The 13,377-nt window shown below is 44.7% G+C and overlaps 1 long non-coding RNA gene across 1 annotated transcript; it reads right to left on the bottom strand.

Annotated features, from left to right (window-relative positions):
* Positions 1–2,020: 2,020 nt before the first annotated feature.
* On the bottom strand, positions 2,021–8,782 carry LOC119717241 (uncharacterized). The gene is made up of 3 exons (XR_005266469.2): positions 8,507–8,782; positions 3,265–3,423; positions 2,021–2,773 (listed from the first exon to the last, which is right to left on the bottom strand). It is a non-coding gene; the product is annotated as an uncharacterized lncRNA (long non-coding RNA).
* Between the last annotated feature and the right edge of the window lie 4,595 nt (positions 8,783–13,377).

Genomic DNA, 13,377 nt, shown 5'->3' with positions numbered 1-13,377 from the left:
AAGTAACAGGGACAGATAAGGTCACATTTCCAGGGGCAACAGAATTATATGGTCTGATTGAAACCCCAGAAAGATAAGCACTCAGCATTAGCAGGGGAAAATAAAACTGAAGACCATGAATTTGGATTAATGAAAAGAGTAATGAATGATAAAAGTTCTGTTGGGCAGAAATATCAGTGACTGCAACCCCCATTATTTGCAGCATTTAATTTTACATTTCAGTAAATAGAGTGATAGTTCTCAGTGCTAGGCATCGTTAGAAAACTGAATAATTGCAATGCTACTACATTCTGTATCTGCTGGAGATCGCTTTATAAATGAAAATTAACTATATCCAGCATTGTTTTTCTGCTTGAAAATATTTACCATCCACAAAGACAGTTGTCCATTAAAACCTACGGACCCAGTTGTCCCACTAAAACCTATGAAAAATATTAATGGATTTCCATTTTTTCTTTCAAACTACCACAGACCTCTTTTGTTATAGCCAGATAAATTATTTGCATGCTTTTATTATTATAATTTTAATCAGGTTTATTTTAATACTGTTCCAAATATTTTATTCTCAGTATTTAGTAGGAGGTTTCTGGCAGAACTAGTTTTTGAATGATACATGTTCCTAACTTTTACCCACCAACATTTTCTTGAGTTTGTGCAGGTAAGGCATAGAGAGCAGTTCCCTTTGTGGTATGAAACGCAACACAGATTATAGCAATATTGTGCACCAACTAATGAATTTTTCTTTTCTGCAAACTCTTGGAGAGATCAAGGTCACTCCCTGCACAGCGTTCGCTGCTATTGCAGGCTGCGAGTTTTTTCACATTGTTGTTGTGGACCCTCAGCACCACTTAATGCTGCGTGACACGTGGCAGCTTACTCGCCTGGTGTGTGCTGTCTGCTCTTTCAGCCTCTCCAAATGGGAGAAGCATTTGCAATAAAGTATCTGGTTAGTACAGGGAATTTTGTTTTCATTGAACGTTCTGACTCCAATAAACACTTAGCGCTTGGTCATCACAGAGGGGACAGTTGATCCAGAGAAATGCAATAAGTACAAAGGAGTACAAAAGAATGAGAGGAGCTGCTCCATTACAAGAGAAAACTCAGTCAGGAAAAAAAAAAAAAAAAAAAAAAAAAAAAAAAAAAAAAACAACAACAACAACAAAAAACCACTAAACCAACAAAAAAAAAGATCATTTGTTTCTAAGGAGCAACTCCTGCTCATCTGTGAACCAAAGCCGTTCAGATCTTTAGCACAAGAGACATCGAGGCCGCCCATCCTTCAGCTCCTCCAACACAAGAGAAACAAATCGCTGCGCGAGGCACAGTGAGGCATCGCGTGTCCTCCTGCCTGCACCTTGCAGCCCGTAAATACCCTCTGCTGCAGCTCTGCAGCCTGTCATGGGCAGGCGGAGCTCCTCCTCAAGCACTCTGCCTGCGAGGGAAAAGCCACTCCTGTGTCCTTCCGTGCCCACAGCAGCACCCACGACTGCTCATGTTGGCAAAGGAGCAGGAAGGTGTCCGCAGGGCTGGAGGGCAGAAGCAGCAGAACCAACCGATTTTTCCATCTGCATCCTGTGGGTTTTTCTTCAGGTGGGAATGGGACACCTTGTTCAGAGCAAAAGAGCTGGGCTGAGAAGGGTAAAATTTATTGTTGAAAAAATCAAGTATTATCTTGTGGCAAAATCATAGTTCTTGTGAGGCAGGTTGGATTTCCACCAGCATTTACATCAAACAAGCAAGCAAACAAACAAACAAGCCTCTGTTGCTCCTTCAGTGGTATTTCAACTTTTGTGGAAGTTGACTTTCTTTCCATGCAGCTATCTGTGAAATGGTTACTATTAGTTCATCCTCAGTCTCCCATCTCAGAGAGATATTAAATTTGAAATTAAAAAAAAAAAAAAAATAAAGAAAAAAGAAAGCTCCACTTCAAAATGTTCTAACAGCTCAGGGAGAAAAAAAAAAAAAAAGTGTTCCAAACAGTACACACAAAGCTATTTGACGAAAACACTTGACGGTGACATTTCAGCGATCAAATGACATAAGAGTCACAATTTTGCTAAGACGTCCTGTCCTCACCATCCCCAGGTGAGAGCCCATCCATGCGGGCAGCCAGCGCTGGCTGCTGCGGAGGGAGCGTTTGCAGCTCTCCATCTCCCCACTGCTTCTTCCAGCGCTTTGGCAGCTCCGGCAGGCAGCCCTGCGGTGAGCAATGCACCTGCCTGGGTCTTCTCCAGGACTGCAGCCCTGTCCCCTTTGTTTTCCATTATGATGGAAAACAAAGGCTGACCACAAGCAGTCCCCAAAACAGCAAGAGTTGTCACTGGACACAGCATTTGTGTCTACGTTCTCCTCAGATGGGGAATTCTCCCCTGAAGTTCAAGCTGGGGCTCAGTCCACCTGCCAGCACTTGCAGTGGGAAACTCGTGGCACCGCAGATCTGCAGCTACTGCCAGCAGCTCTCAGAGAAGCACTGTAAGCACCCCACAGAACAGTGATGTTCAGGAAATACCTACCTTTTCATGCTTAGCATTTTATTTTTTCAAATACTTCCGTTAGTAATCTGAAATGCATTATTTCTGTTAAATTTCACAGTAAGAAGTTCATCTCCTAAAATGCACATGGAAATGAGAGACATGAACACTACAGTGGTAGAAAAGTACTATTTGAACTTCTAAACTGTTATCCAAAGAAATTGTTTGCAGGAGCACTGCCCCCTGAATCTTCTGTAAATTATTTCAAATTCAGCAGCTCCAGGGCACATCCAAAATAAACACTGGAAAGGAAAAAAGAAGAAACAACTCAGTAATCTGCTTTCCAAAAGGAGAAAAACTGTTGCAAAGTTCTTTCTAGCCTGCATGAAAATATTTCACTTCGCTCCTCTGACTCATCAGAAACACTGGCAGAAATTTTTCCGATAGAATCCAATTTAACCTCTCAGAAAATACTGTTTCATCAATAAAGCGTCTGCTGCAAATATGCCAATACAGACAAAACTGTTCAGGTAAAAATATGTGAAACGGTATTTTCATAAGAAAGGGATGATGCAACATTTAATTTTTAAACAAACTTATGAATACTATACAGAATCACAATAGCTACAACCTAAAAATATATATCAAAAATAGGTTTGATGGATATTATTCGTTTGAGCAATGAAATACCATGGGCATCTACAGGCCAGGTAATGATCTGTTTGGCTTTGGAAAAAAAAAAGAAAATCCTGTAACTTGAGCTGGACTCTTGCAGTCAGAAACGTTGATTCACCTTCTGCTTCAGGGTGGAGGTTTCTCCATGTGCCAGTGCTCCAGGACCCCGGGATGGCAGCCGTGGGACCAGCTTCCTCCAGGCCCCTCTGGGCAGCAGCAGCACTGCGGGATCCATGTTTGCCATAACACAGCCGCCAATAACTTGTCACAAGCTTTTCTGTGAAGTAGATCAGATGAAACCTAAGGAAGGGTTCAGCAATATCTGCGAGAGACAAAATTAAAAACAAAGAAATAAAGGCAATTCGTAGCTGAAATGGTGGTGTGACGTGGGTCCGTGCTTCTCACAAGGGCCTCTTGATTTACTAACGTCGTTTCATCTTTCTTTGAAGTGGTTTCCCCGCACAGCTAACATCAAAGACATAAATCTCCTTTTCCTTTATTTCTTAAAGGGTCAAAGAAGTAGATGACTAACAGTTGTCAATAGCACCAATTTATTCCCTAAATCCCCTGTGCCATCAAAGGGGATAGCTCTGGTTTCAGCACAGATGAGACCACTTGGGCTCTCCTGGGGTCAAGGTGCTGGGGGGGCAACGTGCCCCCAGCAGCACTGTGCAGTCCTGCAGCCAGGTATGGATCTTAGCTACGTGAAGGCTTTATAACAAGTCTGAAATGAAGGGAATCAACAGGTTTTCTTTTTTGATTTTCTTTTTACTTTTTTCTTTTTTTTTTTTTTTCTCTTTTGGCAGACATTCAGACTGACATCTCACATCCAGCAAAAGGTTGTGATTTGCTTGTGGGGCAACCCGCCCGTGTGCACAGGCAGTGCCAAGCACAGTGGCAGTCCCCAGGCAGGCATCCCCGTGCTGTGCCCACCTGCAAGGCCACCCCGTGTGGGGATGTGCCCACAGGGCGTCACAGCCCAAGTGCGAGCTGACATCCGAGCTGCACAAAGCAGCTGTGGGATCTCACCCCTGGGGGCGGACTTGCTGGAGGCATCACCCCAGTGGATGTCTGCCAGGTGCAGAGCTTTTATTTGCAAGGGGTCCAAGGGTGTCAGAACAGAAGCTATTGGGAGCTATTGGGTGCCAGACGTGTTTGTAATTTCAGCCTTTCTTTGTGATAGAAGGGAAACAGAGATAAATATATAGAAAATATAGGAAAAAAAACAAACAAACAAACAAACAAACAAACAAAAAATAAAAGGAAATGCAGAATTTTGTGCAAAAGCACTGAGTTTCTGGAACTCTTTCAAAAACCCTGCATGACTTAGACAGTTCCTCACAGGGAGCCCTCACACGAATGTGAACTGCATGTGAGCAGGGAGCTGCCGCCCAGGTGCTGCTCTTCCACCTCTATGCTCAGCAGAAGACAGACCCTTTTTTGCTGTTCTCAAGGTCCCCATTTCTTCTTGAAATCTTCCTTTTCTTCTATGTATTATAGTTTGTTTTTCTGGAATTTAACCCTAATTTTATATAATATTGGTTATTATAATGTAAGCAAACAGGATTTCCATTTAGTGCACAGAAAATTATCTTTCAGATGCACGCAGAAATGATACTTGCTCCTCTGATCTGTACCTTGATGGATTCAGTGCTACTCCCTTCCAGTGTATCTCTAACTAATTTAGGCAGCCTGAAGATACGGCCATACGCTTCTTACAAGCAACCTTCCTTGTAAAAAGTAATAGTGCTGCTTGTATAAGCCTCTGTAGTGGTTACGGATCACCGGGTAGCACAACCTTTGGAAGACAAGTTCTCACAGAGCAGCGTTCCTGAGGCACATCCAAAGCAGCATAGCCCAGATAACTCTCTGTGGTTTGCGTATATAGGGTGAAAGATAGATTTCCTTACTACAAATTGTAAGAAGATGTTTTCTATCACATTTCTGAGTCTTCTTCCTCTTTTCTAGCTGCTCCTGTGAACGAGAGGAGCACTGGATGCAGGCTGACTCACCCCACGAGTGTTGCAGTTAAGGGTTGCAGCAGCCCACCCGCTGTCAGTGTAACCTGCAGTGCTGCACCCGAGGGAGCCCTGCAGCCACCCCCAGGCCGACAGGGAGCAGCAGGCACGCCGGGGTCAGCTCATCTGGCCTAACTTAAGCACTTCCAGCTGCATATGGCTCATGTACTGCTCTCATTGCCCTGTGACTTTCAAGGGAGTCGAAGAGTGATCACCACAGGGTGAGCTGGTGTGTTATTCCCCAATTCCACTCTACCCCTCCAGACTGGAGGTTGGAGAGGTAACAGGGTGCTGGTTATATGGCTTAGAGGTTAAGCAGCACACCTTTAAAAACTAATGGTACCTCAATCGGCTAATAACCAACACAGCCAGTGGTGTTACTGTACAGCTGTATTGCTGCCAGTGACACTATTACAGGTCTATTGCTCACCATTAGTGCTACCATTGGTGCAGGATTACACTACTGTCGTTCTTGCAGTTTCTTTTCCTTTTCCTTTCCTCCCACGCTCAGTAGCGAGGTACAAGCCTGCCCTTCCTGGCAGCTCTGCCCTTTTCACTCCACGCTGGCACTGCAGGGCTGTGGGCACAGCGGACAGTCCGTCGGGGTGTCCGGGCTCCCTCCCACATCCCCACAAGAACTCATGTTTGTTCTCCGTGCAATTTCATCCCTATTGCCTATTTTATCCTTCTTTGAGTTCACCTTTTTGCCAGCCCTGCCACTGCTTTTCCTCACCCAGATTCCACCCAGGTGAACAACCTGCTGCTGGTCATGTCCTCGTCGCCCACGCTCCATCACACCCATGCTCAAGCCCTGTGATCGTGGGGCGGTTTCAGCCCCATCGTGCCAGCATGGTTCTCTAGGAAAGGTGCCTGTCAGGCTGACCCTATTCCACGTACTGCTTATATTTCATTTTCGTGGTGTGATTTTGGACAGAATTCTCTTACTGTAGCCTGCACACTCGTACAGCCTCCTAGTTAACCAGGAGCAGCAGCACGCCGGAGCCATGGCACAGCCTCACCCCTGCTCACACCCCCCTCCTGCCCTGGTTTCAGCCCCGCTGCCTGCGAGGCTCCCCAGAAGCCAGCCCGTGCCTCTCCATCAGCAGCAGGGCTGTGTCCCCACTGAGCAGCGGGGAAAGCAAGGGCTGCTGCCATTCTGGGGAGCCCTGCTCGGCGGGATGGGTGCTTGCTGGTACCGCACACACTGCTGCAAGCTTCCACAGACAGAAAGTCTTAGCAAGAAAGACACAAGTGAACGGTACTAAGAAGGAAATAAAAACTTATTAGGAAGTTTAATACACTGACTGCTGTTCCTACCTGCCGCTGCCAGCACTACTCTGCTATGTGGGCACAGTAAAAAAAAACTTCAGCATAGAAAATCAATGGAAAAAAATGCAAAACATTTTTTAACACAGGTGGCTGCTTTAGATTATTTATCACAACAAGATTTCAGAGGGTCTCCTGGGGACCCACCATCCGCAGATACTCACAAACCAGTATTAATTCCAAACATTATTAAGACACATTTAAAGCCCTTATTAAATGCAATCAAGTCTGATTTAGAAAGACTGGGAAGGTAAACAAAATTAAAATTAACACACTGCCTGGAATATAAATTCTTTTTCATCCAGCATTTGAGAGTCATATTGGGAGAAAATTAATAACCTTAAGCGGTATTTTTTGTGGCCCACTGAGAAAAGAAAAGGTTCGGTTACCCTTGTTAAAAACTCTACCGATTCTTTGGAAGAGGGATCCTGAATCTTAAGTATGAGTTTAATAACGTGATGTTTCTTCCCTGGGATGCTAGAGCACACAGAGCACTTCCACGGAAGGTTTTAGCGTGAGTTTAACTGAACATCAGCCACCGGATAAGGAGCAGAAAGGAGAGACGGGAAAAGCCGAAACTCAGCGCATGGTCTTCCCACAGCCTTGTTCTGCCTGCAAGTGCCCAGCCCGCACCACACGGGCAGCGGCTGAGGAGGCTTTGGGGCAGGTTGGGTGCCCCTGGCCAGCACCGAGCAGAGGCCTGGCTGCATGGGCTGGCCGGCAGCACGAGGCAGCCTGGGGCCTGCCCGCGATGTGGCTCCTGCCCATGGTGCCATGCCGGGAGCCTGCTCCGTGCTGCCCAGCCCTGCGCGAGCTGGGACACCACAACCCAGCCAGCGGGAGTGGGGCTGGCAGCTCGCCGGGCACCCACAGCCCAGCCCGAGGAACAAGGTTAGCAGCAAGCATCCTGAGCCGTGGTCTGCATGATTGTTGTTTTAATTTTCTTGTTTATAAAATAGGCAGGAGTTGGCAGATGGCAGTGAAAGCAAACAAATCTATTTCCACTGGAAAACAAGTTAATGTCTTAGCTTTTTAATTTTTTGTGAAGTTATTTTCTTGAGAGCTGTTAGATACAAAGCGGTAATCCCTCCTTAATCCATCATAATGCCATTTGCTGAAAGTCCTGTTTTCGCTGCTAATTGGGTTGCTGGAGCTAGACCTCGACGCTTTCCACCAGCCTGACTTCCGAGGGAGCACAACTGCAGGGTTAATCTGCCCAAAACGCATTAAGGCCACTGCGGCCGCCCCCTTCCCGGGCAGGTTCTGGGGCAGCCCCACAGCCTCGGGGCACAGCTCCCACAGAGGCCACAGCCCTTGGCACACACCTGATGCGGAGGTTGTGGTTACCAAAAATATAATGCCTTCCGAGCTCTCGTGTTTACTGTATTGAGCACCAAGTTTCCCAGTGATGTGATTAATTTTTATAAGAGAACAAACAAACAAGAAAAATTCAGCAGTTGTAGTGTCTGGGGAAGGGAAGGGAAGGGAAGGGAAGGGAAGGGAAGGGAAGGGAAGGGAAGGGAAGGGAAGGGAAGGGAAGGAGGGGAGGGATTTATTCAAGGTCAGAAGCATGGATTTGATTTCTGGCTTCCCAAAGTCATCTCACAGTTTGAGAATTTGGTCATATTCTGGAAGACTAAAAAAAGGGATGACATAAATCAGCACTTTTATAACAGAAGATCAATCCCCTTTCTCATTCTATGGGAAAATAGCATTTTATTACTCTCAGTTTTATAGTAACACTACTGGATAGCCACAGTGTGCATCAGTCCCCAAATGAGAGACAGCTAGTTCAATATCTGTGCAGGCTGAGGCACAGTCTGCAGTCTGTGTTCTTTTTGGTATTTTAAAGGAAAATGACTAGGAGCAAAAGGAATTTATCACCTGGAATTTGCAGATGCTCCTGGCTCAATGCATTATTCACCAGGGTAGTACGTGCTGCTTCGGAGTGTAGGTGTCAGAGGACTCTGCAGCCCGCATTATCTCAGGCACAAAATCATCCCGATGCATTCATACCTGTTCAGACTGGGGCTGCTCATGTGGAGGCAGTGCAGAAAGGGCGGTGGAGCTTGCACTGACCTCCACCTGCATTCAGTGTGGAGCCAGTCTAAGCAGTCGTGTTACTGACTTCAGTGCCAATTGCTCCTCAGTGATGTATTTTTTCATCAGCATTGTTCAAAGTCACATTGATTCCTTTTTGATATTTTTTCACAACGACCGAGTGCTGAGCAGAGGGTACAGAGGATGGGTGAAGGTGCCTTGCCTGGAGGAAATGTCAGGCACCTGCTGCTGGCCCTGGGCCCACAGCTGTGCGGTGAGGAGCCCTGATGTTATCCTGGGCTCTTCAAAGAACAGCACTGACCCACCTGTGCTGCAGACAGTGGGCAATGGCTATGGATGTATTCATCAATCTTCTCCGTGTAGATAGCTGCCTGCTGGGTGGTTGAGAAGAAATTTTGCTCCAGATTGGTCAGGCCTTGCAACAACAGCATTTCACTGTCTTTTGGGGTGGTCTTTCTCTAATACTGTCTCAGCGTCACACTTCACAGCGTAGTTTGTAGGCATGATGAAACAACAGTATTTGCACAGGCAATGGCTTTTAGACACACTAGCATGGTTTCAGAAATCAGACGAGTTTTCTTAGAAATGGCCTTGCATGTCCTGATGTAGCTGTTGCAAGCTAAATGGCATTTGCTAATGACCCTGGCAGGCTGCACACCACTGGTAGCACAAACACCGATTGCAGTGATGGGTGTGTTCCCTTTGAAGAAGGAGGTCTGGCCCCACAGGCCACCTCCAGACCAGTACTGAAGAAAGCAGAACATCAGAATACATAAGAGGAATAAAAGTCTCATCTAAAGAGATTCATTTGTGCCTGTCCTGCAGAGATCTCTGTCCAAGGAGAAAGACGTGTAAGAAATGACTCAATAAGGAAGGGCATTCAGACCAAACCGTGCCCTCCGGCCGTGGGAGGGCTGTGGCGCTGTGCCTCTTGGCTGGCCCTGCAGCAGCTGGGCACGGCGGAGGCTCCAGGTGCCTGCCTCCATCAGGACACACCGGGATGGGGGCTGCATCTGGGGGTGCGAACGGCAGCCAACGGTGGGCATGCTTTCCAATCTGTGCATCACTGTCACTTCCAGCTCTTTCTCACAGCTTTGGTTCATGTGTTTGACCAAAATGTGGGCTGGGAGCAGTGCTATTTTCTACCGCATGTTTTTCTGTAATGCCGCTTTTAAAAGTTATCATATGCCCTTGATCATGATTGAAAGATTATACTGTATTTCCCCTTTTGCAAGTGTAAAACTCAAGCAAAACAGAAATAGCACACTAGCTGTACATTCACCCATTGCAAACGTTCATTTTCTTTAGCTTTATACTAATTTGTAGTGCATGGTTTCGTTATGAAGACTCCAGTGTACTTTAGTATCTTCTGAACAGTGTCACACACTTTGGACATGGAATGTAATGACTTTTCAAAAAATAAAAATAAAAATAAAAATAAATAAATAAATAAATGATTGACATTGTTGTAACGTGTTCTCTGTTTTTCCACAACATGTCTTCACGTTCTCTAACTACAGCTGCCAAACCATCTTATTTCCTATTTTACATATGCTGGCTCTCCTTTGTTCTCTGTTACTTTTGTTGTTCTTCCTACGCCCTCACCCACAGCAAACCCACAGCAAACTCCCAGCCTTGCTGCAGTGCCTGCGGGCGCTCCTGCAGCACGAGCAGAGCCTCCCCAGCCAGGACAGGCACCACGGGCAGGCTGCTGCTGGTGGGCACTGGGGCTCCTGGCAAGGGCAGAAGGATGGGCGATGGGCAGGACAGGCAGGGGACAGGAGATTCTTGGTCTTCCAGGATGGAGAACACAAGGCCTGCAACAGCTCCTTGCCTACAGCTCCTTAGGATGCTGTTTCAGCCCCTCCCTGGGCTCTGTTCTTGTTGGTATTCCTGTGCTCCCCCCTGTTTTTGGAGAAAGTCTTTGTATCAGGAAAAAGAGAGAAGCAACTGAGACCGTTTGTGTCTTTGCCGTCTCTCACAATTTAAGATACTGTACTGAAGAACTGAAGCCAAAGCTTAACTTTTGTTGTGGAAACAATCCCCAGTGACCAAATGTGTTTATAGAGAGAATAATCAACTTTTCTTACTGTAAAGACAGCAAAAGAGTCACTTCTCAGCCATTCAACAATGCCATTTTTCCCAGCATCCACATGCATCCTTTGAAAAATAAGATGGAAAGGAATTGAAATAAAAAGCCTTAGTGCAATAATGTCCATTACACCAGACTTTGGTTTCTGAAAATACAAAAGCAAAATGGCAAGCACAGTTCTGAGGATGCTGAGGCCCTCTAAGATTTTGGAAAGAAGAGTTTCAGTCTTCTTTTTTCCAAATGATTTTTTATTTAGTTTTTAAAACTAGTATATTGTTTTTGAGCAAGAAGTTATTTTTCATGACAAATCACATCTTTCTGATATTTTGCCCCAGTTTAACTCTACAGGTTCTATTATTAGTTGAAGTGAAGGTGAACTGGAAATGTAGGGGTTAGATGGGTAGCAGAATTCTCATTTTTGCTGTTTATATTTCTAACAAACCACATAGCTAGTCAAAGCTATATCCTTTGCACTGATTATTTGTTCTACCAAGTTATAACCTTTCGTTTTATTATTCACTTGAACCAATACGTACATGTGACAAAAATAATGTGAAATAGAAGTTCTCTTTCCACTGATGGGGGGGGCAGGAGGAAGGGACGGGACACGGACACTCCCTTTTTTCACAACATATGTCAAGAAAAAGTGAATATAATTTCTTTCAATTTTTCACACCCTTTTCTAAGCAAAGGTGCCTTAGTTCTTTATTGCTTCTTTTATTTCAAGGACCACTTTCTGCAGACCAGGTCCTGGGTTCTTCTTTTACCCTCATTGATTTCCAATTATTAGGTTTGAACTATTTCTTGTTATCTGAAGTCAGTGGTGAGATTTGCTTAAAATTTCATGTGACTATACAGCTTGTGTTTCTTTCTGTTTTATGTCCAGTTCCATCTGCTTTGCTGGAAGTGTTTTTTGCTTGCTCTTTCTTTTTTCTTTGTCTCTCTTTTTTTGTTTTTGTCTCCCTTTTTCTGTCTCTCTGGCATTCTTTCTCTATCTTTTGTTTCATTTTCTTCCATTTTCCTCTCTGTCCATCCTTCATCCCCTCAAGCTGTTAAACGAAGACCTGGCTCCCCAACAGCCAGCACCTTCCTGCCCATCCAGCCCAGCCCCAGCTCCCTGCTCCCAGCTCACCTTACACAAACAACAGAAAGCCTTGGATTGTTTCTGTTTTAACTAAGGCTGTATTTGTTTTAAAGTTTCTTTCTCTTTTTTTTTGGTATCTATTTCACATATTTAGGTTCACAATCACTTGGAAAGCTTAATGGCATGTATGAATCACCTTGTTTTCACGAGGCCCCAGAATAGCATTTGTAGCAATTAAACTTGGATTGAACCTGACTCCTTTCTTTTGCCTATGGCAAACTAAACCACAGATGCCAAACAGATTTGCATTAATGAGTTATTTGCTTGAGAGGAAGAAGATATAACCTTTTTTGGTTGTTGCTATGCACATGTATGTTTTGAGAAAGCAACAGCTTACATTGTCTAATTATGCCAAAATAATACAGCAAGGAGGGGCACTCACCAATTAACTTTATTTAAAGCCAGGCACCAGTCAGCGGCGGCAGGACTGGTGCTGCAGATAGGCTCAGCGCCGCGGGCTGGCTCTGCAGGGTGCTTGCCATCGTGCCCTGCCGCAGCTGCCGTGCCGAGAGGCTCCCGGCCACCGAGCAGGGCTGGGCTGCCTCTGCGAAATTAAAAATGCATTTGTAGGTGCTCACAGAGTGTAACATATTGTGGCACTGATTCTGAACCCAGAGAGCCCATTAGCAGGCTAATTAGATGCTGTGTATAATCCACGAGAAAAAAAATTATACTATTACAATCGTGTTCATTCGATTTCACAATGAGAAAGCATTTTTGAAATACAATTACATTTTAATGAGTTAAGGATATAAACGCATCAAGTGAAAATTCTCAAGTAATAGGGCTTCACCTATTCTTACAAGGGGGAGCAGCTTGCACAACACGCCTGAGTGCTGGAAGTAAGAACTCGTGAGCAATTTCCATTGCCATGGCCATAATGCTGCAGGTGTAATTAAATGCAAGAAAAACAGACTCAGCTGAGGGTGATGAAAGGCTTTCAGTGTGCCTTGGGATAAACCTGCATTTCCTCCATATTTCTCTCTGCATTTTCTTCTCAGACAAACATGTATTATGGCCCACTGTTGCCAGTCACACACCATCTGCATTAGGTGAATATTGAAGCCTTGCCACCAGTTCTTACAGCGCATTTTCCTGTAAATATCAATTTTAGTACTGGATGTTTTTATGAATGAAATTAATGATTTATTTTTGTTGTCATTTCTGTGTAAAAAAATAAAATAAAATAAGAAAATGCTTAAATCTCTCACTGTAGGGTAGTTCATCAACTGAGATTGTTGTCAGCATTTGTTATCCTCTCATTAGATTTTCAAAAGGCTTCACAAACAGACACAACCTTGCTCCTCACTGATTTCCTCCCTGTGCACACAATTGCCCTTTTTGTCAGCATTTCCCAGCTTCATTGCCTTATATTCAGGACTCAAACCTGCTTTCTGCATGCACTGTTTGCATTTCCAATTCCTGATCCTATGAGTTCCTGTGTGGCTATATTAGAAATAAACAGGGTGACAGAATGTCCTTTAATGAGGATATATTGCCCCATCCTGCATCCAAGAATATAACCCATAATCAGGTTATAAGTGATTTTGAAGTAACCACAAATTTCTGATGAGCAATGAATCTTCATCT

Source organism: Anas platyrhynchos, chromosome 5 (assembly GCF_047663525.1).
Source record: "Anas platyrhynchos isolate ZD024472 breed Pekin duck chromosome 5, IASCAAS_PekinDuck_T2T, whole genome shotgun sequence".
NCBI classification, from domain to species: Eukaryota; Metazoa; Chordata; class Aves; order Anseriformes; family Anatidae; genus Anas; species Anas platyrhynchos.
This window is presented reverse-complemented; position numbering and strand designations above follow the sequence as displayed.